Source organism: Bos javanicus, chromosome 22 (assembly GCF_032452875.1).
Source record: "Bos javanicus breed banteng chromosome 22, ARS-OSU_banteng_1.0, whole genome shotgun sequence".
Lineage (NCBI taxonomy): Eukaryota > Metazoa > Chordata > Mammalia > Artiodactyla > Bovidae > Bos > Bos javanicus.
Genome location: NC_083889.1, coordinates 54,906,359 through 54,912,358, shown reverse-complemented (window position 1 = coordinate 54,912,358; position 6,000 = coordinate 54,906,359). Strand labels below are relative to the sequence as shown.

General features: G+C 52.9%; 1 long non-coding RNA gene across 1 annotated transcript in view; it reads left to right on the top strand.

Annotated features, from left to right (window-relative positions):
• The first annotated feature begins 3,207 nt into the window (after positions 1-3,207).
• The window catches only part of LOC133235515 (uncharacterized), a 43,157-nt gene continuing 40,364 nt past the window's right edge, over positions 3,208-6,000 (top strand). The window contains exon 1 of the long non-coding RNA XR_009732574.1: positions 3,208-3,291. This is a non-coding gene — a long non-coding RNA (uncharacterized LOC133235515). The remainder of the gene's footprint in view (positions 3,292-6,000) is intronic.

The following is a 6,000-nucleotide window of genomic DNA, read 5'->3' as shown; positions in this document are numbered from 1 at the left end:
AGCTGCAGTCCCAGTGCTCTTGAACTTGGAGACTCAGCCCACGCTACCTTTCTTAGTCAATCCTGGCCAACAGGGGTATGTGTGGGGAAGCAGGTCTTAGGTATCTCTTCCCTGCCAGCACGATGAAGCCACACTTCATCTAAGGCTTGGTCCAAGAGCAGCACCCCAAGTGTTATGTGAGGGACTCTTGTCTCTCACACCTACCCCTTCTCCAAGGGTTCATCTATAGATACAAAGACAGCAAACTAACTTCATCTGACAGCTCTCATTGAGAAGGATTGGGAGACTTCCAGGGACCACTCTGTGATGGGTTAGTCGTGTCTGCCAGAGGCACAGGCTGCAGAGTGGTGGCAGCAGTTCCCAGATTTGGCGTCCCGGTTAAGCCACATTCCTTGCCTGTTAGACTTCAGATGTCTCCGCAACCGGGGGTCTCCTGCTCGCCCCGCAGAGGCAGCTCCTCTGACACAGCTGCCTGCTGCCCCCAAGCCCAGGTGGGCTATGCCCACTTGTCCTCTGCTGGCCATCGCCCTGGACCCACCCTAATGGCTCCATTAGTTTGTCCAGTCTCCACTTCTACCTGAGCCCAGCCTCCTGCTTTAGAGGAGAAAACAAACAAATGGCCAAAGAGTATTTGGCAGTGTCCAAACACAGTAGGTCCCTGGAGGAGGGCATGGCAACCCACTCCAGTATCATTCTTGCCTGGCGAATCCCGTGGACAGAGGAGCCTGATGGGCTACAGTCCATGGGGTTGCAAAGAGTTGGACGTGACTAAAGCGACTTAGCATGCATGCACATACAGAGTAGGTACTCCACAAGATGCTAGTACATGTGTTACATCACAGCTGTCTGTCTTCCTTAATAAGTAATTGATTGTCTACTACATATTCCTTGGTAGTGGGAAAAAAAAAAAAAAACTGCCAATGCAGGAGACCTGGTTTTGATCCCTGGGTCGGGAAGATCCCCTGGAGGAGGGCATGGCAACCCACTCCAGTATTCTTTCCTGGAGAATCCCATGAACAGAGGAACCTGGCGGGCTACAGTCTATAGGGCCACAAAGAGTCAGACATGACTGAAAGGGCTTTGCACGCACTACGTATCAAGCGTTTTCTGTAGCCTGTCCCACTCAATCCTCCTGGTCACCAGGAAGGTAGGTACTGCTAGCATAGTTCCCATTTTGCAGTTAAGGAAACCGATTCAAGAGTTGACATCAGCTGGTCAAAGTCAGATACCTTATAATCAATGAAACATTGGATGTTTGATCCAAAGCTCTGTCTCTTTTGGGGGTTTACCATGAGCACTCTCTCCAAGTTGAACCCCCGTCTCCAATCAGACCCCCATCTCAGCTCCCTGTGTGCAGGCTGAAGAGCTTCAGTACTGACACTCCTGGATGTCAGCCTGCGCTTCTGTATGGAGCACCGAGATACCTTCTGGGTATCCCTGTGCTCTTCTGGGGAGACAGAGTCATGGGCTCCTGCCCACAACCCTTTCCACTCCCCCAAACTTCAAACCTCCCTGGCCACATATCTGGGACCCCAAGGATTGGCTGAAAGATGCCACTGTCCCCACCAGCCCCGAAGCTGTGTTTGCATTTCCAGCAGGGAAATGGCACTTAATTACCTCTCAGTGCTTTTAATTGAGCATTCGTTCTGACTGATGTCTTCCATGGACCCTTTTGAACGAGGGGAGAAAAGCCCTCACAGGTGTGACTTCAAGGGCCTTTGGCCTTGGGAATGGGCTGGCTCCCTAGGAGGGTACTTCTCCCTAGGAGGATGGTGCCCTGGCCACCTGGCCACCTGGCTTGCGTGGGTGCCAGCCTGGCTGTCCTGCTGTGCCGAGTGTTGAATTGCTGCGTGCTCTGGGCTGTCTGGCGATCTGGATGTGGACTTGAAAAGTGTAGAGGGAGGGTGGGAGGGGATGTGTCCTGCTGATGGTGAGCCTCAGGGCGGTGGCTGGGGTGCCTCAGGCATCCTCCATGCCTTCATCCTCCTCCTTGGAGGATCCTGTTACTTCCCTCCCTCCCACATCATAGGGTCATGCCTGGCCCTTTGCTGCCTGCACACAGCCATGGATTCACCCCAGTTTCTAAGCCAGTCCTGGCCAAGGCAGGAAATATACCAGCTGCCCTGGCACCAACATCTGGTCCCTCTGCATAATTCTGAGCCCTAGGACAGTACCCAGGGAGCAGATGCTGTTGATTTGCTGCCGGTACCCACCTGTGGGCTGACGGTGCCTACTTGGGGGACTGGTGGATTAAAAGCCGTGTTGGGATATCTCTGAGGTGTATTCTACACTGTCCCCCAGAAGTTCCAGCACAACTGGGCTCTCGTTGCCCATGGGGGTCGTCTGCTTCATAACAGCCTTCCCCTTCCTGTCCCCTGCCCCACCTCCCTTACTGAAATTTTCTAGAATCACCGTCCAGATACTCTATGCTTGAATACTTGCCTCAAGTCTATTTCTGGGAAAACCAAAGTAAGACACACTCCACAGCACTGCTAGAGTCTCTTGGCTGCCCCTCCCAGCTCAGAGACCAGCTCCCCGGAAGACACGTGCTGGTTCAGCCCAAAGGGCTCAGCCTCGTCTCCCTACCCTTCCTCTCTCACTTGTTGCACCCCCACCACCCAGACCATGGTTCCCATTTAGCATCTCGCCTGCTGAGACCTCAAACATTGCTCATAGTCTGAGTTCCCTCTGTTCTACTCCATTGATTGCAATGGCAGCCTTTTCCAGCATCCACTAAGACCCTTGAGTCTGCTCAGAGCATGTGGCTGGTGCAGCCACAATTTCAGAGTCAAGTCCCAGCCCTTTCCCTCAGCCAGGAGGAGATGCGATGCCCCAGGCAGAGGCAGGGCTGCATGCACAGTGAGTGGAAGGACGAGTTTGTGAGGCAGACAGAACTGAGCTCAGGTCTCAGCACCACCATGTACAAACTTCTCTGCTTGAGCAAGTCCATCTCTCTGAGAGTCAGCATTTTTAGCCTCGAATGACAGGGGGCAGAGAAGGGTAACTGTCCTCTGATTTGTGCACCCTCTTCTGCAACAGAGCTGGAGAGGCCGCCCAGGCCTGGGATGGCATTTTTCAGTGCTCCCTGCTCTTAGGTGATGGGTTCTCACCAACAGAATGTGAGTGGAAGGGATGTGTGTCGCTTCCAGGCCCAGTGTGGTTAAGAAGCAGCCGTATCTTCTCCATCATCTCTCTCAACTTCCTCCTAGATGCAGAGTTCTAAGCCTGGGTCCCTGAATCACCATGTGGAGCGAAGCTGCCTGCCAACTAGAATCACCAGCATTGGAGCATGTGAGTAAAAATATTTGTTAAACTACTGAATCATGGGGGTTTATTTGTTACAGCAGCTGGCATTGTGCTAACCAATACATAATCATATTTCCATGTTGTAAAGAACCTAAAAAGATAACACAGAGAACCTCTACTCTAATAAGCACTCACTGTCCTTTTTACAACTGAGTACTGTCCCTTTTTACTTGCATGGTCTTATTGAATCCTCAAGGCAGTCACATTAACTGCGTCTTGAAGCTGGAGAAACCCTAGCACAGAGAGGTGAGGTGACATGGCCAAGGTCACACAGCTAGGAAATGCTAGCTCTGACTCTAAAGATATTTCTTTACCAGTAGGCTAAGCGGCCTCCAGTGCCTGCCACAGAGAAATTACTTCCAAAATGGGCACCATCTTTGTTAATCTGACCAAACAAACTTGCCAGGGCCTCCTGCCACCTAGACTGAGCCTTTGTCTCTATGGGGTGAAGCGTTGCCCCCTGAGCAGATAAAGTGGACAGAGGTGGCCCCTCTGGGGCCGGGGGTGGGAGGTGGGCACAGGCTGGGTATTCAGCCTCACCAGAGCAACTTCCTCCACCCCAGGCCTGGCACTTGCTCAGGACATAGCTTCACCCCTGAAAACTGATGCCCCTGAGTTACCACTCCTTAGAGATGCCCTGAGTCCTTCTTCAGCTGGACGCCTGGCTGGTGGGGAGCTCGAGAGCACACGCACTGCTTGTGGTTTCCGGAGGGAAGATGCACCCTCAAGGCCATCCCTGCACCCTCAAGGCTGCAGCTGGCAGCCCCCTGGGGACCTGGCGAGTGACCCCCTGGTCCCCCCTCAGAGGCCTCCCCAGGCCCCCTGGGATGGCTTCTCAGCCCCTGGCCTCAGCCCAGCCTCTAACAGGGCTATTTCTGACCAGGCGGGTAATAGATTTCTGTCTCCTTTTTGAGAGCCTTTTGTGTGCCCTCAAACTCAGAGCCAAATGCTCTCCCTCCAATTAAAAAAAAAAAAAAAGCTGTGTTTCCAGCCCCCGTGTGAGGAGGTTTCTTGAAGAGCTGGAGGACCCTGGGGGAGAGCTGGCCCACGGTTTTATTTATGTTAATTGCCTGCCCCTCTTCCCAGGGGCCCGCACTTCACAAAGCTCCCTTGTGGGGCACCAGTGAAGCATCTAATATGTGGTATATATGGAGGCAAGGGCTCTGCTCAGCATTTCCTGGCTCTTGATTTATGAGGTGGGGCTGGGCTTGCTGCCCCGACCCTGCCTCGTCCAGGAGATACAGCCTAGAATTCTCTCTGATGGGGATCTGGGGTCTGGCGCCTGCCGCACCGCTCCAGGAACTCTAGTGAACCTCCACTGTTTCCACAGTATGATCGGGAAACTGAGGCACGGTTAGGTCGCTTGATGTGGGTGCCAATTAGGGGAGCTTAGGCCAGCAGCGGTTGTCTTAACTGGGGCCCAACGTTTCACACACCTCTACCCATGGCAGGTTTTCTGGGAGCTGATTAAAAGTATAGATTCAAGTCACGTCTGGGGCCCGTGGTCTTAGAGAGTCAACAGGCACTAGCGAAGGTGCTCAGGGATCACGTTGAAACTCACAGCAGTTCCAGCTGCACCGGAACCTGGTTGCCGCCTTGAATCTTCAGGGTTGGGGGCCTGTGTGTTTTGCTTTCACTAAGGTCTGAGACATGCCCAGACATGAAAACTGAAAGGGGCTATGAGATTTGTATTGTCCAGATTTTCCATTTTCTAGATGACAAGGTTGAGGCTTACAGTGCGATGGAGACTTGGCCAAGGTTTCACACCAGAGTGGTTCTGTCTCTTTGTGAGGACCAGAGGAGAGAGGGGTGTGGGGTTCTCGGTACCTGGAGAAGGTACGAGGAAATGGAGGTACTACTTCACTAGCTTGAAGCCCCCCCAACCTTTGGGAGGCTGGAGTTGGTGCCTGATCCCAGGCATCCTGCCCTGCCACCACTCACTCTCAGAAAACCCTTCCCCGCTTTCTCCAGGTGGGACAGAGTCCTGCCCTCCAGTTTTGTCTGGACTTGACATCCAGAGTTGCTCTGCAGATTATATGAGGCCCCTGGGCAGGCGGTCTGTGCTGTCCTGGAGGAAAAAGCTACAACTGCCCTTAGACCGTGTGGGCATGACCCTGGTCTGCATTTCCCCATGACCCACCCCAACAACCCGGGGATTCCTGGGGCCCCGAGGGCCCCCAGACTTCTTTGATCAGGGCTGCATGTGTGTTTGTGTGCATTCAACAGGAATAGACGGCTGGAAGGGAAACAATCTATAATTAATGAAAGATGGTGTTTGATTTAGAATTTCCTTTCAAGTTTCAGAACTTTTGCTCTAATGTGAACAGGCAGCTGTGACCTGGGATAGAGTAGGGCTAGATTCAGAGCCAGACATCCGAGGGCTCCCATCCCAGTCTGGCACGTGACCATGTGGCCCTGTGAATGCCGTCCACCCTCTCTGAGCCTTGGCTTCCTTATCTGTTAAAATGTGGGTCATCCTCTCTCCTTCACAGGTTGTTGGGAGTGTGACATGAGATCCTGTGGGCAAAAGTTTCTCAAACACTGTGGGTGCTGGTTACTTGCAGAGCCCTCTCACCCCTCCATACAGAGATTCTGCAGACCAAGCAGTCTTTTCCGAGAGGCATATTTTAGCTAGACGTGGTGGTTCTTTCATTGTTGCGTAAAGGGACAGAAGTGTAGTCAGGTAAATAGTTT